The 25,124-nt window shown below is 37.7% G+C and overlaps 1 non-coding gene across 1 annotated transcript; it reads right to left on the bottom strand.

Moving 5' to 3' along the window:
• Nucleotides 1–8,976: 8,976 nt before the first annotated feature.
• Nucleotides 8,977–9,051, bottom strand: Trnas-cga. The gene has a single exon. It is a non-coding gene; the product is annotated as a tRNA-Ser (tRNA).
• Between the last annotated feature and the right edge of the window lie 16,073 nt (nt 9,052–25,124).

The following is a 25,124-nucleotide window of genomic DNA, read 5'->3' as shown; positions in this document are numbered from 1 at the left end:
ATGGCATCGCATTGTGTTGTGAATCATGTTTCTGCATTACCCCTGATGACGACTGTTAATATGGTGGCTATCTAGGGAGAGGTCCAATTCTTATGATTGTTTGGAGAAACATACCAGTGTTGTTACTCTTGGTGTAATGGTGTGCAGAGCTATCAGGTATGACTTCAGGTCACAGCTGGTAGTGATTGAGAGAAGTGTGACAGCATGGCAATACAATGAGGACATCCTGCATCCTCATGCAACAGTACTGTATGCCATTTTTCAACAGAACAATGCTCATCCACATATACCACATGTTTCTATGAGCCGTCTGCATGTTGTAGTGTTGTAGAGGTACTCCAATGGCCAGCAACATACCGGGATTTGTCTGTGATAGAGCATGTATGGAACCAGCTCAGCCATCAAATCCATCTCAGTGTCAGTATCAAGGACATCAAAGAATGGTTACAACAGTTGTGGGGCATCTTGCCTCAGGAGGGTGTACATTAGCTTTAGGAAGTCCTTCCCAAATCAATCAGTGCTTCTGTTCAGGTCAAAAGTGGGCGAAACGTCATACCAATAAGTGCACTCATACCGCCAAGTTCTTTGTAGATATGACACGAGTTTGTAATAAGTGCAATAATGCCGCAGACCATCTCAACATGTGAAGTTTCATTTCCTTTCCTCTTCCCCTTCGGAGTGCCTCACTTTTTTGTCAGGCGGTGTACTCTGGAATCATATTCAGGTGGACAGTTGGCCTGCCATCCACATTTAAGTTTCCTGTGATTTCCATAAAACACTTAAGATGGATGCTAGGACGATTACTTTGAAAGGGCATGGGTGATTTCCATCCCTAACTTTCCCATATCCAGAATTGTTCTCTCTCTCAAATGACCCAGTCATCGACAGGATTTTAAACCACTATATTCATTCCTTCTTTAAAAATACATATATTTTGATTCTATGATGATTTTAATTGCCTGGTTGGTTGATTGGGGGGAGGGGGCCAAACTGTGAGGTCATTGGTCCCATTGGACCTTTCAAAGGGAACATCTTGGCATTTACTTGAAGTGATTTAGGGAAATCGCGGTAAACCTAAAACAGGATGGCCGAACATGGGTGTGAACCGTATTCCTCCCAAATGCGAGTCCAGTGTACTAACCACTGCACCACCTCACTCATGATGATTTTAATTAGTGTTTACCATGTGAGTATCAAATTCCCTTGGTGCTTATTTTGCATATATTGTGATTCTACTACTAACCTGCAATTCAGTGACATGTAATTTACTTATGCAGGTTTGTGTTGTAGCACAACTCCTTTCAAATTAGGTAGCCTATGCCTATGTAAAAGAATATATTATATTTTTTTCATTGATGCCAAGAATATTTCATACATCTTTTCAGTTCATATTTCACAAGTACAAATTCAGTCATAGGCTTGGCCTGAATATACATGTATACTTTCCTGAGTCAAGATGACCTGCAACTGTTGTAGCTGCTCCTTGATGTCCTGTCTGCTGGCCTTGAGTTGATGTCCAAGCTGATGTCCAAGCAGGTCCTACGCATGTTTTGTTGGCGACAGATACAGGGTTGTTGCTGGCCACAGTGGTACCACTACAATATGCAAACAGTTCATATAGACACATGCATGGTGGACAATGACTATTCTGTTGATAAATTGCATTCGGTAGTGTCACATGGCAAGTAACACATGAGGATGCAAGATGTTCTTGACATACCAGACTTTCCTCAATCGTTGCCAGCTATGACCTGAAGTCATACCCAATGGCCCCTCACACCATGATGCCAGGATTAACACCACTGCACCTCTCCCAAACACTGGTAGAATGGGACCTCTTCCCAGTTCACCGGAATACTCGCCAGCAATACACACAAGAATATATATGGAGCAAATATTGCCAATGACATTCATAGACTTAAAGAGTCACATTACAGAACCATCTGTTACCACAACACTTATTTCATGTTTTCATCCATTACTTGGTGAGTTCAGAACTCATGAGCAAATTGACACCTTTCGATCTAACCCAGACCATGGACAGTGCTACAGATCAGTTCATCATCACATCTAAAGTTTTTTTTTAGAAACTATGTGATTATCACATACGTTATAATTAGCAATGCTGGGTTTGTGCATCAGTTTGTATGAAATTTTCCCTCCATTCTTATAAACTACTGTTCTGGTGACTCCAAACAATTTTGCAGTCCTTACTCATTCTAAATATATCAAAGTGACATATTTCTTCTTAACTTTTAATTTTTTTTCTTTCCTCATTTGTGACAGTAATCTTGCTTTTAATTTTCTTACACATATGTGTGACATCTTGTGTCCTATATCTATTTGCTGCTGCCACCTGTTTGATGACCATCAGTTCTTGTTGCATTGCATCTCTGTGAGTGGAATACTCAAGGCTCTTCATACATTGAAACTGGGTGTTACCAGTGACTGATCAAAATGTGTAATAAAACTATTATTAATATTTTCGCCTATTTATACAAGGTGTGTTACTGTGTTTATGCTGAAGGTCAACTGATAGTTCCTGCACAAGGTATCAATCCTTTGCTGGTCTTCCTGCATTTCATTACAACCTTATGCTGTTGTTCCTGTAATTAACAGTATCTTCTGTAGAAGGTCTTACAGAGCTTAATCTGATGATTCTATCCCATAAAGAGTGATATGTTGTGTTGTCCTTGCTATAGAGTCATGAATCCAGTCTCATAGGACCAATATTCCTTATGTATGTGTTTTGTGTAGAATCAAATGCAATGTGAGAAGTGACTTTGTATGTGGAATTTAATGAAGGGAAACAGTAAAACACTGAGACCACTCTCATTATCTTTTATTTATTTATTTATTCATCCAGGGACGAGACCACTCTCATTATCATTTATTTATTTATTCATCCAGGGATCACCTCCCAATCGTATAGGATTATTTACTATAATACAGTGAAAAACACACACACACACACACACACACACACACACACACACAGAATATGTAAGTATGCTTTTATGAGTATAGGACAGGTGGTCAGTCTGACCTTGATGAAGGAACCATCACACCATTTGCCAGAAATAATTTGAGAAACCAGGGAAAACCTAAACACAAATGGCTGGACAGAGTCAACTCCATTCTCCTGAATATTAGATCAGTGCCTAAACAACTACACTGCCTCATTCGTTAGATCCCTTGTCTACAATATTCATTTATTGACACAATTTGCTCCAGATGACTGATAATATAAAACATAGTTCTGTAATATGAAACATAGTCTTGCACTTCATTGGTGCACAGACTAACAACCCCCCACTGGTGACAACTGGACTACAGACTAGCACATGTGCTGCTATGCCCCTTGCACTAACTACAATATATTCAGAAAAGTGACTTCTGGCCTGTAGGCATGCAACTATGCCCCATAAATTTCTTGATGCCGTCCCCTCAACCCACCCGAAAAACTTTGTCAGCATGCTGCAAGATGAGTGAGATGTTGAGCTCAGGAGAATGACAAGACCTTACTGTCAAGCACAGTTGATTTTTTCTGAAAGCATTAAACTGTAATCATGTATTGTAATGTGGCTGGGAATAATAGTTATCTCCTTTAGGCACTGAGTACTGTAAGTACTTTTTAACTGTGTGGTATGCAGTATCCATGAAGAATGTTCTAGCTGCCTTTTTAAACAGACAAATTTTAGTACCTCTTTGGACAAGTTATTATAAAATTTTATTTCCTGATCAAAAATAATGATTTGAGTTTCTTGTTTGTCTGTTTTTCATAAGTCCAAATGTGCTTTTGTTCCACATTGCGGTAAGTACTATTAGTGATATTCTTAGTAATGTTTTCTCTGATATGCATTGAGGATTGGTAAAAGTACTCACCTCATGTAGTGTTTAACACTTTTGCACAGTTTTTGTAGCAACCCAGCAAAGTTAATTTGTTGATATTGTATTAGAATTGTGATCAATTGACTATAATTTTTGACAATTTTATATTTGTGATTTAAGACCTAAAGTTATAGTGGTGTATAACGACAACTGCACCTTTGTGGGCTAGTTTACTTGTGGTAAGTCAATTTCCAACCTCCCCTTTGTGAGCTATTATGTGTTGCTATTACATGTAAAAAAATTAAAAAAATAAAATTACTCTACTCATCTTGAGTTTGAAGGGATGATCTGTACTGATTACTTAGGAGGAAAAGAACTTCTTTGCCAATATCGCTACAAAAAACTTCATTGTAGATAACCAGTTTTAGTAAAACTAAGCTACCAGCTTCAGATCTGTAATAACATTACAAGAAATGCTACAACCTGTTATATAAAAAATGCAACATTAACACATAGAAAAACTAAATGATAACATACCCTTGTGCCAGCTACACAAAAATCTTTCCATTAAATTTCCAGGTACATAGAAATGCATTGGCACATCAAAATTCAAGTTACTATGTACATCACATTTTGCCAAAACATTGTTCCCATAACATAACACATCACACCTGCCAGGGTGCCACAAGGCAAACTATCAATGCTGTTGTGCTTGTAGTCAGTTCATCTCATGCATTGGCTTAGTCTTTTGGCACCCTGATAGGCATGATGTGGTACATTATAGCAACGTTGATTTGGAGAATTGTGATTTACATACTAATTTTAATTCTGATGTGCCAATGAATCGGTCATTTGATGTACATGTATCTGGAAACTCAATGGAGAGACTTTGTGTGTAGGTGGCACAAGATGGTTGCAATTACCTTTATGAAGGCACGTCATCATTTGTTTCCTCTGTGAGTTGATGCTGGATTATTTCTATAACAGTTTGTAATATTTCTTGCAAGTTTATTGCAGATATGAAGATGGTAATTCAGTTTATCAAAATCAGTTATCTACAATGAAGTTTTCTATACTGATTTGAGCTAAGAGGTAGTTATTGTTCTGTGAAATAAAAACAGCTTTCTGTGTTTTTGTTTTAGTTTGTGTAAAAAATATTAAAATTTAAACAAATGAAAATCCAGGCTAGCTTCAGCTGCCAGAGACTCTGGTCATGTGTGTGTGTGTGTGTGTGTGTGTGTGTGTGTGTGTGTGTGTGTGGTGTCTATTTTTGACAAAGGCCTTGTTGGCTGAAATCCTATTCCGTGACAGTTTTTTTGTTGTGCTTATCTGTGACTCAGCATCTCCAGTACCTAGTGAAAAGCAACTATTCCTTTCAAAAGATTACAATTTCAGGTTTACAAGTGGTTTACATTCAATTTTACACATTCAGCATCTGTAAACAAGTAATATCTCTGTCCCAAGCAAATGTTGAAATGACTGTCACAGCTTTTTTCTTTTTCTTAAAACTATGCAGAGCGGCATTCTGCAGAAGTAATGCACATATTTTGTACTCTCGCCTCAAGCTTTGTAGAACACTTTTCACAATGTGTGTGTGTGTGTGTGTGTGTGTGTGTGTGTGTGTGTGTGTGTGTGTGTGTGTGTGCTCGCACATGTGTGTATTTTTCTAGAACAGGTATATGTTCTCTTACTTTTGTCAGTCTAACCATTTTGTGAGTTATAAGTGTACGTTCAATTGATCTTGGTATCCTCCTTACCCTCTCTTCATTTTGTGCAATTTAAATTCATTTTAATTGCTAAGATTAGCAGGAAGTAAAAGATCTGATGCCACCAGTTACGAGAATGTTGACCTACTGCGTAACATTCTCTAAGTTGATTTAAGTGATTTAGTCTTCCTGTTGTATTATTTTTTTGTTTGCAACTACAGCCATTGGACAACTAATACCACTGGTGGTACCATCTGTATTCAGCATTAAGACAAAGGTGGTTTCTCAAGGATTGTCTGAAGTCAACAAAATAGTGACTGATTTGTTGGCCATCCATTTTATAGTTTCAGTATCATGTTTGCATTTGAACTAAAGTACTCCTCTGTTCAATGTACATCTTTCTTTCATCACTGAAGGAAGTCCTTTCCAGTTTGCCTATAGAATAGATACTGTTGTTCAACAGCATTTGCATTAGATTCAAAGTAGTGGAGGAGTTGTCCAATGCTACCTCACTGTCACTGTGTTTTGGGCCTTTGGTCAGGCTAATGACTACTTGCTCTGCCAGAGAATGTTCTGTAGATGCACCATCCAATTTTTCTGTGTAAATACCAAATTTTGTGACATAGCTTGTCATTGTGTCTGCCAAAGACCACATTTCATATCCTCATTTGATTGGCTTCAAAGGCATATAATGCTTGAGCCATGTCTTCCCCTTGATAGGTTCGTGCTCTCATCCACAGCCAATACCTTACTGACAGTGTACAGCTTATGAATTGTGTCATTCAGAAAGAATAGAAGAGGTTTGATCTTACCAGGTTTACCATGATTTGGATGCCCTCATGAAGGTTTCATTCTGTTGTAATTTGTGTGAATAGTTTCATGTATATTTTTGAAACTTTTGCGTATCATAGGCTTTGATATATAAGGCTGACCTATAGTAGCTTCTGAACTCCAGTAGAACACTACTCTAAGAAATATAAAGATATCCATCAAGATATTCATACCAATCTGCATCTGTAACTCATCTACATAAAAATTTGTCCATTTGTTTGTCAGTTCACTTGCAGTCTGACCAGATTACCATCTTTGCTTAAACTGATGTGCATACAGATTTGTCTGCTGAACCACATGCTCTAATATCCCAGTGGTAACAAAAGGAAGTAATCGCTATTGAGCCATATTTTTTCAGTGAGTTGTTGACAAATGGTTCTCTTTATGTATCAATGTGAAACAAGCCAAAAATGACAGTGTCATCAGTTTCTCTTCTGCTGATGGCTGTTCTTCACTTGTCAGACCAGTACTAGAAATCTCAATGTCTATAGTACAGGAAATGTTTACAATACAGTTGATATCAGAGTGTGGTACCCAACACAGACCAGTGTCCTGTACAATGTGTGAAATGAAGTATGTCTGCTATAACCTCATCACTTTCTGTTTCTGAATCTTCAGGATGATAAGCTGTTGAAAATAGTAACTCCAGTGCTTTTTTGGCATGTATTCCTCTGTACAGGCTTGCTACTTTGACATTTTTGTTGCAAAAGGTAATGAATGATTGCAATATGAGCAAAAAATTATAAACTAATTTTCAAATTATATTTGTTACCATTTCCAAAGTTTGTTTATGACAATATGAAAACAATTTTAGCAACTTTGTTTGTCACCAATGAAGATATGAGCTGGTACAAGAAACACAGCAAAGTGTTCTGACAATATTAGTGATGCAGTGACAAACAGAAATTAACTATTTATTTATTTATTTATTTATTTCTTGTTCCCTAGATCCAGTTAGTGAGTCAATCACAAGGATATGGAATGTGTCCAATTGTACAGGTTTCAATTTAAACTTACAATAAATACAAGGGCTGTTGTTACAGTTTTTATACACCTTGTGCAGTGTACTACCACAAGATTTCAGGAACATCCAGAGGAGGTAAGGCATTTTTCCGAAGCTTTGGGATACACCTAAGCTCAAGTCAATACGCTTCCTCATGACCAAACAGTGATGTCTAATAGGATATGTACATTCCACAGATGTAAAAGCTATATCACACAACAAATGGAAACTACCGTTGGTGCAGCAGAATAACGTAACTGCTGAATCAGTGTAAGTTGGTCCGTGACAATGTAGTGGACTGGGTGCAGCATTTTCCCCAGGCTACCTCAACCAGTAACGTAATGAGATTTTGTAAACATCTCTTTGGTAATGTCACAGTGTTGTCACTGATATGCTAATGGTTACTATTTTAATCTGCAGATGTTAGAACTTCACAGTTAACACTGGCAATAGCACTGCAAACTGTCAGTGGTCTTCTTATGCCATCTCGATTACAGATGCAGTTACTGGAAAGAGTAGGCTCCACAGGCAGTAAAGGGGTTAAATTCTTCTTCAACTGAGCCAGCTACTACTTGTAGTTATTATTCTTACAGCCCTTTAATGCAGTTTAAAAACTGTGTCTGTGTTTTGTGCCTTAGATCCCCAGAAAAAATCCCATAGCTAAGATGTATATGTACATAAGAACAGTACGTCACCACAACGTTTTAGCTCATTGTAGGTTGAACCTAAGAAACTGATATTAAGGATAATGGTGACTGGTACACTATACAGATGTGGACCCCCACCACACCTGCTTGAACGGTGACACTAAAAGTTCTACTGTCACTTATCCAAAAAGGGTTAGTATGCTAAACAAGGAGTCACAGGATGCGGGACTTTGATGTTTTGTCTGTGAGCCTGAGTGCAGTCACCCTCTAATATGTTTCCATTGAGGAGGTAGCAGACAATAAGGGTAGCCATTTCAAGGGCAGAGGGAAAAAAGTGCCATAGCAAGTGCCATACACTATACAACTATTAATTATACAGTGAAGCTTATATAAAATATGAAGAGACTACTGTCTCCAGACAAGCTTTAGCTTATCATTGGGGCTCAGTTTGAAATGGGAATCATCACTGAACACAATTACCTCCAGTCATTCAGATTTCAGGTGAAAGATGTGTCTGGAGACTCCCTGGACAGCAATGGGATACCAGACCAACTGTCACCAACCACCTGCACAGCAATGGGATACCAGCCCAACTGTCACCAACCAGGGTTGATGGTTTGGGGCGCCATTTTTTTTTACATAGCAAGAGCCCTTTGGTTGTCATCTGTGGGGCCCTGTAGCACTGTGATAGACTAATGATATTCTGTGTCCTTTCTGTTGCCCTTCATGGCAAGCCATGACCATCTTCATGCTTGCCAAAGCCTACTATAGCCGGCAAGGTCACCAGATGTTTCTATAATTGAGAATGTTCAGAGCATTAATGGCAAGCTCCCCCCCCCCCCCCCCCTCAATCATCTCAGAATTTTGATGATGTAATGTACCAATTGGACAGAATTTCGCATGATATCCCCAGGACAACATCCAGCAACTCTGAAACTTCCTGACAGATTAAAACTGTGTGCCAGACCGAGACTTGAACTCAGGACCTTTGCCTTTCGAGGGCAAGTGCTCTACCAACTGAGCTACCCAAGCATGACTCATGCCCCATCCTCACAGCTTTAATTCCACCAGTGCCGTGTCTCCTACCTTCCAAACTTCACAGAAGCTCTCCTGCGAATTTCAAATCAAATAACTGCTTGCATAATGGCCAGAGATGGACTGATGTGTTACTGACTTCCTCAATTTGTGAAGCTCTTTCTCTAGAATATATCTACCAATTTTTTTTGCAAGTGTTATAATTTGTTTGTTTGTACATGTAATTGATGGAGACATCATCTCTGAAGCTATATTTGAAATATGAGTGGTATGGTCCATAGATTATGGTAATGGAATGTAAATAAAGCATGCTATTAGTTGAAATGCTGCAAATTATAAAATTGCAGCCACTTATGAGTCAGTAGCAGTGGTGAGGAGTTAAAAATGAAACATATCTCTGACACACACTGAAAGCCGCCTTTCCCATCCATCATTTAGGTTATCTTTCTTGTAAAGAGTATAATCTTTCAACATAGGACCATCCTGAATGTACATTCACAATGATTTTCCTATGCTAAAAAAATTAATTCCTTCACATATGCCCTGTAACAGTGCAAATTATACTGAAAGATGGAAGCTAGTTTAAGATTGACATTTTTGTTCATGGTCTAAATAATAGTATAGTTTGAGATGTTAGCAGGAAATGTAAACAGAGTTTGGGGTTTGCCTTAACATGTTTCTAATTCAGCTGCAGGATATTTCCTATCACATATCACTAGAGTATTGTGATCAAATGGTTAGATCTCTTGTCTACTCTTTTCATTTACATCTTTTCTCTTCTATGCAGGGGGTAACAAGGATGTAGATTGATGTATTTTGTTTACAGGCTTTCCTTTGTGGCTGAATTTATGAGATATATAACACTATTAACTGCTGGTTTGGCACACTGAGCATCAACAGCTTCAGCAGTGCCTTTATAGGCACAGTTGCAGCAGATGTGGAATGCTAGTATCCACTGAAGTCATTTGCACTGAAGCATCTAATGTCATGACAGTAAAAAACAAAGCTGAATATATGGAAGTTTGTAGAGCTTTTGATGGTCTTTCTTGTCTCCATATAAACCACCCACCTTGTGAACTGAGATATGTGAACCTTCTGTTAATTTTGGTAGATTGAATTACTTATCCCATAGTACATGTTTGCCAGAACAGATTATAACCACCTCTCTCACAGTTTGAATTACATACAAATACTTGTGTTGTCACACCAGTGGTGCTGAAAGCAGTGCATTGGATCTGGGACATATGAATGAACTTTTAAAAATGTGAATATTTTTATATATTAAGGCACTGTGGATATTTCCATTTTTGCTATTTAACCATCTCATAGCATTCTTCACCTTGGTTATCCATTTATTTACTAGTGCACACTATGCTGTAAAGTGACAGATTCATTCTGGAATTAAGTATCTTTGTTAAATAATTGGCCATTTCATCTATATCTGTCCAGTATTCAGTGAGGATGATGCACTTCTTGTAAGCTTAGTCTGGTGCACCTCCTTGTTCTTACACAAATTCTCATAATCTACATTCCAGACTTCTAACTTGATTAAACTGGTTCTTACTACCTTTGCATGTATTTTCATTTTCCATCTCATGAGTTTGTGATTACTCTCAACTTGAAAGGATCATCACATCATGTGCTATACACATGTTTTATAGTCTTTCTTGTTTTCCTGAAAATACAGTCAAGCTCATTTTAAGTTTAATTTGGTCCATGACAATTCCATTTCTTATTTGTTTTTTCCTGAAAGTCTGTGTTAAGGAAGTACCTATTATTCTTCTCAGTAAATTCTGGTAACGTAGCCTATCTGGCATCATATTTGAAATTTCCCTCTAAAAATTGTATTTAGTTTCTGCCCTACCTTTGCATTTAACTCCCCCATTATCACCTAGTGGTGGAAGTTGTTATTTATCAATTTCTGTAAATCTTCATAGAGATCTTTTCCCTCTTTAGTAGAATAAGACCATATTTCTGCAAATACATCACAGAATAAATTTGTTTGTTTTTCATACAAGATCAAATATTCTGCTTTGAATTCCTGTTCCTTTGTATCTAGAGTATTTGGATCTAAATAATCATCTGTCATCCACAAGACACTATGCAGTTTGTTACGGAGAGTGCCACGGACGTTTGCAGAAATTGAAACAAAATGAAATGTGGGGAGGGGGATTAAGATTGTAAAATTTTGATATAAATGAGCTGATTGTTTTCAGACATTTCATCATGCTAAAAGAACTAAATTTTATAGGTGATAAAAAGAACTTATTATACCTCAGAGAACTGACAGTTACCCATTTGCTTCTAGGCATGTATGAGACTTCTGTAATGAATAAAAAGTCTCCATATTCCGTGGATGGGGGGGGGGGGGGGGGTACACAAGTCCTCCCTCTTACCCATCTTGCAGGTTCTTATAGGGAGTACATATTCTGCCAACTACCAGATTCATAAAACCTTCCCTTCTCCACAACCCCTCCCCCCCCCCCCTCCACCATGTGCAGCCAACCCCTTTCGTGTTCCATTCACAAATGGCACATGGGAAAAGGCATTATTGATGCTCCTCAGAATAAGCCCAAATTATTCAGTTTCAACTTTATATTTATTGTATAAGGTGTATGTCAGAGGAGGTTCTTTCTGTTCTCTCTCTCTCTCTCTCTCTCTCTCTCTCTATCTATCTATCTATCTATCTATCTATCTATCCATCTATCTTCCCATGGAGTTTAGTGAGCAAGGTACTCCATCATGCACCATGCTTTTCTTGTAATGTCTCCCAAAGTATTTACTGATAATGTCTGCGACACCCCCATCCTGCATAAATGAAGCCGTGATCAGGTTCATAGTTCTTCTTTGAATCTTCTTCATTAGTCCAACTTGGAAAGGGTGCCATATCAGTAAACAGTATTCAAGAATTACTTGAAAGAAGAAAATCATCTCCTTCATGTATGAAGCTAAAATTTAAGTTGTCATTCCACCACAAATTATTCTGCCTGTATTTTGCTAAATTCATGATGGCCGTGAATGAGTCCAGAGATAGACTATTGCTCACACAGACAGTATCAAGTATTTTCATCTACTAGTGCACATAAGTTTAAATTTATTTACATTAAGTTTCATTTGTCAATCAGTACACCAGATTCATGTGTCTCTGTAATAGATAAGAATTTCCTAACGATGTGCACCCCTGTAAAGAACTGTGTCATCTTCTAACAGCCTCAGAAATTTACAGGCATTATTTGCCAGGACTTATGTATATCAATCCAGTCATACATTCCTTGAGATATACTGAATGCAACTTTTTCTTTGGACAACACCTCTCTGTTAGAGAAAACTTGCTAAGACAGTTTTTAAATCTACAGTGAATGTCTATAAGAAATCTAGACTTATGAGTGAATGTCTCTGTCAGTAACTTGTAGAAAAAGATTCATAATATTGTTAGCCCTCTTCTCAGTGGCCTTGTGTCTCAGAAGGTATCCCAGCCACTAACTGCTGTTTCTCTTCACAAAACTCAGTATTACCTCAACTGTGTGTGTGTGTGTGTTTATTCAACTTTCACTTCTTCCTGATAGAGAATCAAATAAATTTACGTTGGTATATTATTGCTTAACAAACAAAATAAATTGCTGTGTGCTGTGATAGCCAGGCTGGAATTTCTGTGTTGTTTTTTGTGCTGCCTCATTTCAGTGCACCTTATTGTGCAGTCTTAAATGTTGCAAAGATGGAAGTCTCCTCCTGAAAATGCTAACCAATTCCTGTTATGGGACCTTTGTGACACCTGCACGGCATTTGATTTCATATAAATTTCAAAAATATTGCTCACAACAGCTATCCATTTAGGCAGTATAACCAAAAGTCTTACTGTAAGTCTTGTCATGACAGAGACTAAAGTATACTTACTGATATAAATATTTTGAGACAAATGTGTGAGATCATTACAGTTTAAGACTATCTCATTTTGTGTATTTGTTCTGCAGGTTATTTGGAAAATGAAGGATTTTGGAAATAGTTTTCCACTTTCTCTATTTAAAATAGCAAAGAGGCAACTATGTCAGCAAAAATTTAACAACCTTATTTAACTGGTGATATTATATTTCAAGTTGATTGGTGAAAACTTGCAGTTTTGATTTATGAATCTTGTAAGGAGATGCCAGGGGTCATACTGCAAATGAAACTGTTGCAGAGGCAGCCCAAAACCAAAAAGTAAGACAGATGGTACAATATTATACAGTGAGTATGGTATATCACCATGCTCATAATATTAATCTGGATATCAAGGGTGAAAAACCTGATCATACTATTTACTGCAGTAATAATACAGATAACTAACATTTGAACTTAATGGTTCACATCTTACGCTGATAGACCTCTCTCATAATGTAATTTCAAACAAATAGTAATGATTTATGAATCTTGTAAGGAGATGCCAGGGGTCACACTGCAAACGAAACTGTTGCAGAGGCAGCCCAAAACCAAAAAGTAAGACAGGTGGTACAATATTATACAGTGAGTATGGTATATCCCCAACAACTGGAACTGTATGTTTCAGGAGGTCATAAGGTACTGTAGCAATGCTAGTCATGCACATGTAAACTGCTTGCATTTCCTAACAAATAACAGTGGAGCATGAAAAACAACTCACAGTCATCCACAATGAAATTTTCTCTCTGCAGTGGAGTGTGTACTGATATGAAACGTCCTGGCAGTTTACTGTATGCTTGCCAGAGCCTTGAACTCAGGAACTCTGCCTTTTGAGTCTCAGTCCAGCACATAGTTTTAATCTGCCAGGAAGTTTCATACCAGTGCACACTCCACTACAAAGTGAAAACTTGTCTGGAAACATTCCCGAGGCTGTGGCTAAGTCTTGTCTCCAAAATATCCTTTCTTCCAGGAGTGCCTGGCCCACAAGTTTTACAGGAAAACTTCTGTGTGGTTTGGAAGGTAGGAGACAAGGGACTGGTGGAAATAATCTGTGAGGATGGGTCATAAGTCACCTTGGGGTTAGCTCAGTTCATAGAGCACTTTTTCACAAAAGGTAAATTCCCTGAGCTCGGTCCTGATGTGACACACACCAGTTTTAATCTGCCATTAAGATTCAATTCACACTAATTTTTTATGCATACATGGTGGCATTTACCATTGTTTGCAGTTCATAAATGTCAAAGGTAGAAACCTGCAGACATATATTTAAAGTATGGTGTAGCAATATATAATGCCCAAAAATAAACTGAATCTACTGAGAAAAGTTTCATGACATGCATCATCCTTATGAGCACCAGTTTATTGCCAATGAAAATTTGAAGATCAATATGGCCTTAAATGTGACTGTAGTAACATGGACAACTGGTGAAAATCATGAATGAAATTACAGAAAATGGACACTGAATGTGGGTTACCACTTGGTCTGAGGTTAAAGGATCTTGAGAAAGCTTTTGACTTACTTTTAACAAAATCTTGCCATTGCCAGTCTACATTTTATATCCCATCTACTTTGACCATCATTAGTTATTTTGCTCCCCGCATAGCAAAACTCATTTACTACTTTAAGCGTCTCATTTCCTAATCTAATACCCTCAGCATCACCGGATTTAATTCGACTACATTGTATGATCTTCGTTTTGCTTTTGTTGATGTTCATCTTATATCCTCCTTTCAAGACACTGTCCATTCCGTTCAGCTGCTCTTCCAGGTCCTTTGCTGTCTCTGACAGAATTACAATGTCATTGGCGAATCTCAAAGTTTTAATTTCTTCTCCATGGATTTTAATTCCTACTCTGAATTTTTCTTTTGTTTCCTTTACTGTTTGTTCAATATATAGATTGAATAACATTGGGGATAGGCTACAACCCTGTCTCACTCCCTTCCCAACCACTGCTTCCCTTTCATGCCCCTCGCCTCTTATAACTGCCATCTGGTTTCTGTAAAAATTGTAAATGGCCTTTCGCTCCCTGTATTTTACCCCTGCCACCTTCAGAATTTGAAAGAGAGTATTCCAGTCAATATTGTCAAAACCTTTCTCTAAATCTACAAATGCTAGAAAGGTAGGTTTGCCTTTCCTTAATCTAGCTTCTAAGATAAGTCGTAGGGTCATTATTGCCTCGTGTGTTCCAACATTTCTATGGAATCCAAACTGTTCTTCCCCGAGATGGGCTTCTGTCAGTTTTTCCATTCATCTGTAAGGAATTTTTTTTTGTATTTTGCAGCCGTGGCTTATTAAACTGCCCTGGGAGTAGACAACATTCCATTAGAACTGCTGACACCCTTGGGAGAGCCAATCCTGACAAAACTCTACCATCTGGTGAGCAAGATGTATGAGACAGGCGAAATTTCCTCAGACTTCAAGAAGAATAATGATATATACACAAATCAAAAAAGTTTTGCATCACCTCGGTTCCAGATGTTCCGGAGCCTGCACAGAGAATTGGAATAGAGATCAACTTAAACCTCATTTCTGCCCTTTTTATTGCTCATGGAAACAAAACATTGTATGTTGTACCACTGTACATCGAGGCCTTCAGATGTGGTGGTCCAGATTGCTGTACACATTGGTACCTCTAATACCCAGTAGCACATCCCCTTGCATTGATGCATGCCTGTAATCATTGTGGCATACCATGCACATGTTCATCACGGCACTATCGGTCCAGACTGTCGCACTACTCAATGTCGATTCAGTGTAGATCCCTCAGAGTGGTTGGTGGGTCACTTCGTCCATAAATAGCCCTTTTCAATCTATCCCAGGCATGTTTGATAGTGTTCATGTCTGGAGAACATGCTGACCACTCTAGTCAAGCGATTTTATTATCCTGAAGAAAGCCATTCACAAGATGTGCACAATGGGAGAGCGAATTGTCACCCATGAAGGCGAATGCCTCCCCAATATGCTGCTGATATAGTTGCACTATCAATCAGATGATGGCATTCACATATTGTGTAGCTGTTATGGTGCCTTCCATGACCACTAGTGGCATGTTGGCCCCATATAATGCCAGTTAAATATTTTATCTGTTTTATTCTGTGACTGCAAAAGAAAAACTACCGCATCAGTTAAATTGTCACTTTGTGGTACATGGCCATTTACTGAATTTGTGAAGTGTTCATTGAGAGTGTTACTGATTTCTTACTTTCCCATGTTTATCTCACGTTTAACTATGTTCCGAGCAATTTTACATTTGTTTTTAGAATTTAAAATACTCTTCATTTGCTTTCATTTTTGCTGCTTTAATTTCAGATTCGTATATTTTTCTTAAGTGTATGTATTTATTCTTGTTCTCTTAACTGTCTTCAATCTTTTTCCTTCAGCATGAGTAAAAGGATTCTGATTTTGTTGAGGTGTGGGGTGTACCACTTTTTTTTATGTTGTGGTTTATGCAAATTGCTAGGTTACTTCTCATAGTAATAAGGTATTTTTATGTTGAATATGAATGCAGAAAAGCTTTCATTTATATCTTTGTTGCTGATTCTAGCCCATTCTACACTACTCAGTTCATTTCTTATAATTTCAGTGTTCTCTTCCTTGAGAGCCCTACATGTAATTAGCAACCTGGTATCATCAAGTGTCAAATATCCAATTTTGAGCCATTTGCCATCACGGTCAGATAGTTCTAATTTAATGGTATCCCACTCTAATTGATTTGTACACATGTTGCTAATTATATTATCAACCAATGCTTCCATTATGAGCAGTTTTTTATTTAGGGAGTAGTAACTCATTGATGTTAAGATATTTAGGATTCTGAACCACAGTTTTTCTTGTTTGCTCTTACATCTGTATTAATGTCTCCTGTGATAAATGTTTTATATTGCTTATATTTGGCAGTCAGTAAAATTAATTCAGTGAGTTTTTCTGCGAATATCTCTTCATCAGAAGCTGGTAGTTGGTAAACTGTTACAATAATGAGTTTCTGAATGTGTATAACCAAAGCAAATGCTTCAAAAAATCCTCTAACAGACAGGCTTGTAAGGTCTATGACTGAATGTTTTAGGTTTGTATAAATGGACACTTCACTATGGGCATTATTTGGTCTACAGTAGCTTGTTGACAGTCTGTAGCCAAATGGTAGAAATAAGCTTATTTCTGCACTTTTAATCCAATTTTCATTCAGACAGAGAATGCCACAATTCATTTCCTCTAGCCTGTACTGTAGTTCACTGACTTTGTTTCTTAGGGATTGTACACATATGTAACAGAAGTAGCTCATTTTTTGGTGCAAGATGGTACATTGCTTACATTGGGCTTAGTTTGTTTATTCACTTTAAGTGTGTTTTTTGTCTTGTGTTCTGGAGCTCTTTGTTTTGACCAAATCTGACACATTTCAGGCTTGGTCAACCTTATACGTTTCCCTGGTCTAGTTCTGAGTTTTGAGATACATGTTCTAAACTGTTTATATTGGATAATTTATTATTTACCATACTAAGTATTTTATGGGCCACCAGTGTCTTTCCTAATCCACTTAGGCTTTGACCATTTCTTGTATGACAAGCTCTCAAGCACTTACAGTTGTCAGAGAATTGATGGTTACAGCTGAGATATTCCTTAATATCTAAAAGTGTTACATTTTTAAACCGTTCACAAACTGTTTCAAATTACTTGTTATCTTTGGTTATTTCTCTGTTTACACATTATGATTCAATTAAGTCTTAGCAGTGAGGTATTTTAAATAATGTAACATTTGCATTCGTTAACTTGCCCAGTGGTGTCTTCAGAGCTGTTGCTGCTGCAGCTGTTTCATTATGGTATACTTCACTGAAACCACCTATAAGAACTGCAGAGTCACTCTTTGACAGATTACTGCAATCTTCAGTGTTGGTGAGGATCTGGTTAAATCTTGCTCCAGGTTTCACTCTGCTTTCAATTTTAATATTTTTTTGAGTTGCCAGAGTCTTCGTTTTTGCAGCCTTTCCTACTCCAAAACCATCAGAGTAGCTTCTGATGTGTGTTGTTTCTTCTCTTGGTATTTCTTGACCGTGTTTCATCTTGTTCATTATATGTTGCATTTGATACATTGTTTGTTTTACTCAATTTCAAAACAGGTATCATCATTAATAGTAACCTCAGACTTTTTGCAGATGATGCAGTGATCTACAATGAAATATAGTCTAGAAGAAGCTGCATAAATATTCAGTCTGCCCTTGATAAGATTTCAAAGTAGTGGAAAGATTGGCAACTTACTTTATATGTTCAAAAATGTGAAATTTTGTTTTCATAAAATGGACAAAAAGAAGTACCCTATGACTATAAAATCAGTAAATCACAGCTGGAATTGATAAACTCATAAAATAAATGATGTAACACTTAATGAGGACATGAAATGGAACAATCACATAACCTCAGTAGAGGGGAAATCAGGCAGCAGCAGACTTTGCCTTGTTGGTAGAATAACAGGGAAATCCAATCAGTTTAGAAAGGAGATTGCTTACAAATCACTCATGTGATCTGTCTTATAATATTGCTCAAGTGTGTAGGATCCATGCCAAATATGACTTAACACAGGATATTGAATACATACACAGAAAGGCAGCATGAATGGCCACAGATTTGTTTGAACTGTGAGAGTGTCTCAGAGATGTTGAAATAACTGAACTGGGCAAACTGTTGAAGACAGATGTAAACTATTATGAGAATTCCTATGAGTACTTACAAAATTTCAAATACTGGCATTAACTGATGTCTTAAAATATACTACAACCCACTACATATCACTCCTACAAGGATGGTGAGGACAAGATTAGATTAATTAGAGTATGCCCAGAGGCATTTAAACAGTCATTCTTTTGTGTGCCATATATGAATGGAATGGGAAAAAGATCTAATAAATGATACAATGGGACATACCCTCTGGCATGCACATCACAATGGCTTGCTGACTATGGATATAGATGTTAAGCTTTCAAGTAGCTCGTTGTTCACAAAACTCCCATTTGCCTTAGACTGACATGTTCTTTACATTGCCATTGGCTAATTACAGATCTGTCATTGGAATGATGGGTTTAATAATGGTGGATATCCTTATTTTTTGTAAAAATATGTAATTTTTCATGAATAAAACATATTGTATTTTGAATATAAAGACAAGGCATTGGCAGGATACTGAACTAAAGAAATAGTTGTTTGGTGATGGGGATGAGATGCACATGTCTCTTTATCTTAATTACTCTCTTCTGCATAATAAATACCTGTCTGTATGAGACAACCAAAATGCAGTGCATGAGTTCAGAGGGTACAAGTATGAAGTATGCACATTTTAGTATTATTTTGTCCCAGATTTTACTCAGGGCATTAGATGCATTGCACAAATTCCTCTATCTATTTACTAAATTCTTTTATGTATGTCCCACAGTAGAGTGTCATCTATCCACACACTAAGGAATTTAATGATTGCCTCTCAGTTTATAGGTACATTTTCAAATCTGACATAATCTATCCTTGCTGAAACTATACGTAATACCCAAAAATCTACATAAACAGTTCTGTCCTTCTTCAGAAACACTTTGTTTGTGTTTAACCAATTTACCAGCTGGAATTCATTAACACAGTGATTTGAACACAGTATGTGGTGTCAGCAACAAATATTACTGGTAGATCTTTTCAATAGCTTTAAGATACATCATTGATAAATATAATAAACATCAGTGGGCCAGGTGTGATACCTTGAGAAAGCCTTATCTAGTGATTTGCTACTCTGACTTTATGCTTCCAACATTTTCTGAGGTGGTTACAACTTTTTGTAGTTTTTCTGAGAGATGTGTAATCTATACCAGTCATTGTAATTCCCCCTATTTCCATAGTGTAGCACTTTACCTGTAAGAGGGCCTAATTTACCATTGACAACGAAAATGTTGTTGTGAGATCAAGGAATTCTCCTCTTGTATGCTTTCTGATATTGAGCTTGTTTGCTTTCTGTCATTAAGTGCACCTTAAACTTCATTTAAAATTAACATAAGACCTCATTTATTGATCTCTCTTTTTCAAGAACCAAAGTGATGGCTCCATAAGCAGTTGCTTTGCAGGAACTGAATAAAACAGCCATGTCCAGCTTCCTCAAGAACCTGGGATATGCTTGATGGGATTGAGATGGGTCTGTAGTTATTAACATCTGTTCTTTCTTCTTTTTTTAATAAGAGACAAATGGCATTTGCTACCTTGAAAATTTTAGATAATTGATCCAACACAAAGGAGCAGTTTATTATATCTCATAGGGTGCAAGACACATGGTGACAGATGTTTTTGAAACGTAATTGAATATGCAATAAATACCACATGAGTGTGAGTTGTATTTCTTTTTTTATAATAGTACAGAATTCAACTGGTGTGACTGGATCGAGAAACAAGGTTTTGGAGAACAGGTCCATTTCTGATCAGGGATAGGGCACAAGAGCACTAATTTGAAAAGAAAGTTTGTTGCCAATGTTTAGGAAGAGGTTATTGAATACTTCACATATTTCTTTAGGGTTAGGTATATCACTGTCCTCATTATTAATAAATGTTAGTGTGTTAATCTTTCTTCTCTTACTGACTGTCTCATTGATAACTTCCCACATGGTTTTCATTTTATTCCTAGAGTTGACCATAAATTCTTGGTTATACAGCTTCTTGGCTTTGCAAATCACCTTGTTGAGAATTATTGTATACATTCTAAATATTCATAGAGTTACTTATTGTCTGTAGTTGTACTATATATATAATCAACGGTTTTTTACTTTTGCAAGAGATTTATATTCCTAAAGATAACTGTTTCTTACTATATTTATTACATTGGTATTGTGTAGGTGTAAAACTGTTGTTGTAGGTCTGTGATTTGTTCTTCATAGTATAATACTAACACATTCACTAGTTTTTACCAAGGTAAGGACTCTTTTAAAACACAATGCATTAAGGTCATCATGTATCTAAATATGAAGATACCTTGAATTGTATAGAGTTGCAGCACTGTGTCAAGTTGCGAAATTTAGTATTTGTATACCACCATCTTATGATCAGTAGTAATGTATAATTAAAACCTTGATGAATTTAATCTCTACTGCTATATATTCAAAAAAAATTTCATAATTGAGTTGCTTGATTTTGAGTATGTGATTACACTGTAGACTGTTTATGGCAAAAAACAGACAGTGACATCACATTTTGTCACTTCTGCAGAAATGATTAACACTGTGATAGCCTACAAGGAAAAACAGTCAGCTTCATCATTCTTGAGTAAATGCTCAGCTACACATAGAAAATATACAGTTTCTGAGTAGTTCAATGAGAAATATCGTAGGTTTAAACCTTTTTTTTATCCATTGCAGCTTCTGGAAGAAAACAGTAATTCTTGTTTTTTGTATGTGTGTCTTGCTGATAGTTGATGTTTCTCCTGCATGCAATCACTTTAAATATAGGAGTAGCAGTAGTTTTATTTCATAGGAGTAGTAGTAGTTTTATTTATCTGTAGATCTCTTTTACAAGAATACTAGGCAGGTCTTGGTATTATAATTTAAGAACAACAAAAATAAATTCACATATTCAGACATTTACAGACTTATAGGGCTAGAAAGGCAAGGATGGGACAATTAGTCAGCCATGCCCTTATAGTAGCAAACATCCTGACATATGGGTGAAGTAATTTAGGGGAACCATGGAAAAAAAAATGGTTCAAATGGCTCTGAGCACTATGGGACTTAACATCTATGGTCATCAGTCCCCTAGAACTTAGAACTACTTAAACCTAACTAACCTAAGGACAGCACACAACACCCAGTCATCACGAGGCAGGGAAAATCCCTGACCCCGCCAGGAATCGAACCCGGGAACCTGGGCACGGGAAGCGAGAACGTTGCTGGAACCATGGAAAACCTAAATCAGTATGGCTGGATGAAATTGGAATTTGCACCCTCCTGAGCACAACCCTAGAAAGAATGTCATAACTAAGAATTGAGTGTACATATGGATTGTGTGTAACTAAAAGACAATGGCTATTACACATTGATGACAAGATTCTAAAAACATAACATGCTAATGCAAGTAACTTTGTTTTTTCTACACCACTTTAGCTGAGAATCAATATTCATTCTTAGAATGAGGAATGAGTGGCTCAAAAATTTTAAATCATTGGGAGAGGGACTGGTCTGTGCTCCTACTTATGCTAAATTTGGATTCTTGTTGAGGCAGGATATCAAAAATTCTTAAGGCTTGTGACTTTTCTGCTTCCAGTGATTCTACTGCTTTTCCTACTGACTTATGAGAATCTGTGAGGGTTGATGGAACAGTCTGGTGGCTCCACTACTGGCTTTTCTGCATGTGGCAGTGATGGCATTGTTTTTTGCCAAATATTGTGATCACCTTATGACAAATTATTCAAGATTTCTGACTGACTTGACTTGTCTTAGTTCCTGTCATTCCCTCTGGAACATAGGGCAATGACAAAATTCCTCCTCCTGCTATTATTTCTAGCAATTCTCTTCACTTCACTCCAGGTTTTCCCATCACCTGCACCTTCTCTCTCGATCATCCTTTTCCAAGTCTGTTTGGGATGACCACGTTTTCCAACTCCTTGAGGGTTCCAGTCTAATGCCACCCTTTCAACAGCTCCATCTGGTTTCCTCAATGTATGTCCAATCCATTTCCATTCTTGTTCCTTGATTTGCACATTGATTGGTTGCTGATTTGTCTCCCTCCAAAGATCTTAATTTGTCAATCTATCTGGCCATCTCACATTTAAAATACGCTGGAGACAGTGGTTGAAAAAACCTTGGAGCTGGTTTTTGATGTGGGTAGTCACCTTCCAAGTTTTGCAGCCATAAAACAAAAGAGACTTCACATTGCTATTCAAAAGCCAGAATTTGGTCTTCTTTGAGATGTTCCTGTTTCTCCAAACAGGGTACAGTTGAACAAACCCACCATTTGCTCTGCAGATGTGAGTACAGATGTCCTCCTCAGTGCCTCCTGTAGTCGTGACTACATCTGTGAAATCTAGATCTTCGAGCCTACCCTGCATCCCCCATTGCACACCTCTCTTCCATCCCCCCATCACTCTCATCTTCACATGGTCCAGCACCTAAAGAAATAGTGCTGTTGAAAGAATATACCCTTGTCACACTCCTGAATTAACTTAGAAAGGCTCTGTTAGTTCTCCACTATGTAGTACTTGGTATTCATTGTCTTCATACATTTCCTTTATGATGATGATAATCTTCATTGGAATGCCATATTTTGCAAGTGTATCCCACATGACTCTTTGACTGACAGAGTCAAAATCCTTTTCAAAGTCAATGAAGGTGAGATAGAGGGTGTGTTGCCACTCCACACATTGTTCCAGAATAATTCTGAGAATACTGATAAGGCCCACACAGCTTTGATTTTTTCTAAAACCCGCATGCTCTCTCCTCAGTTTTGCTTCCACAGAATCCTTAATGTGGTTTAAAATGATCCTCAAAAGTACCATATTCAGTACTGACATTACGGTAATTCCCCGCCAGTTGTTGCAGTCAGTAACTTCTCCTTCTTTGGGTATTTTCATGATAATACCCCATTTCCAATCTGTTGGCAATTTCTCCTCTCTCCCTAGCTTCTCTAAGAGGATGTACAATATCTCGACAGCGGTGTCCAAGTCTGTTTTCAGCATATCAGATGTTATGTTATCTGGTCCTGGTGCCTTCCCTTTCTTGATTTGCTTCAGGGCTATCTGAATTTCTGCTTTCGTGGGTACGTTTACACCAATGCTGGGACTAGGATCATTGTATTCCATTTGTTCTTATTCTTCTACCTCACCTCCAAGGTCTCTGTTTAGAACTTTGTTAAAGTGTTCCTTCCACCTACATGATTGTTCTTCATGTGTAGTTAGTATCTCCCCTCTCTTATGCCCTACTGGTCGGTTCCTCTGGAAACTTTTCTTTGAGAGCATCTTAGTGATATCATATAGTTCTTTCACAGCCCCCTCGGTGCTGCCTGTTCTGCTCTATCAGCCTGTCCATCTATCCATCTCCTGTGGTCTCACACTCCTTTTCACTTCCTTATCTGCTGCTCTATAACCATCTTGTGCCCGTGCTTTCTGTTGCCTGGTCCTGCTCTGGTTTACTTTTCCCTTGACCTCCTTTCTATGGGTGATCTTCCTCCAGGTATGTTCAGACCTCCAATCTCTCTGCTGGTGATTTTTAAAGCCAAATTGTCTCTCAATCACATGCACAAAAGTATTCTTAATTTCTGTCCACATTTCCTCCATGTTTATCCTCAGTCATCTCCAGTTCCAGTGCCTGGAATCTTTTCCGGATTTCCAGCTAGAACCCCTCAGCTATCTGAGGATCTTTCAGTTTAGCTACATTGAATCTTCTATTTCTTGGCTCAAATTCCTTTCTGGAAGTCACCATCTTCATTCGGAAACTGCCAGTAACAAGATGGTGGTCACTACTTTCATCTGCACCTTTTCTATTCCACAGATCTTCCAGGCTCTTCCTGAACTTCCCGGATACTGTGATGTGGTCAATTTGATTTTCTGTAATATGATCTGGGGATACCTATGTTATCTTATGGCATCTCTGATAAGGAAGCAAGGTCCCTTCTATTACAAGGTCATGGCTTGTGCAGAAGTCACTAAATCTTTCCCCATTATCATTCATTTCACCCAAGCCATGAACCCCCATTATCTGTTCCAACCCATCATTGTTATCTCCCACCATGGTATTTATGTCTCTCATAACAATGAGAATATCTTTCTTGCTCACTTTCCTTACAGCCTCTAGCAGCAGGTAATAGAACTCCTCCTTCTTCTCAATCTCTGATATCTCTGTGGGGGCATAGCATTGGATGAGCATCACATTTGGATCTTCATCTTAAATCTGGCAATCATGATTCTACTGGACACAGGTCTCCATTCTAGAAGGCTTTTCTTTGCTACCTTGGTCAACAATAGCCCGTCTCCATCCCAGTGTTCCTCTTACTCTTCACAGCCTGAGTATAAGAATGTAATTCCATCCAATGTCTGCATTTCACCAAACTCTGGCCACCTCACTTCACTCAATCCCAGTATATCAAGCTTATAGTTACTCATTTCTCTGGTCACTTTGTAATGATTCATGTTGAATGTTCCTTAACTTAAGTTTCTT

This window comes from Schistocerca piceifrons, chromosome 1, assembly GCF_021461385.2.
Source record: "Schistocerca piceifrons isolate TAMUIC-IGC-003096 chromosome 1, iqSchPice1.1, whole genome shotgun sequence".
Lineage (NCBI taxonomy): Eukaryota > Metazoa > Arthropoda > Insecta > Orthoptera > Acrididae > Schistocerca > Schistocerca piceifrons.
This window is presented reverse-complemented; position numbering and strand designations above follow the sequence as displayed.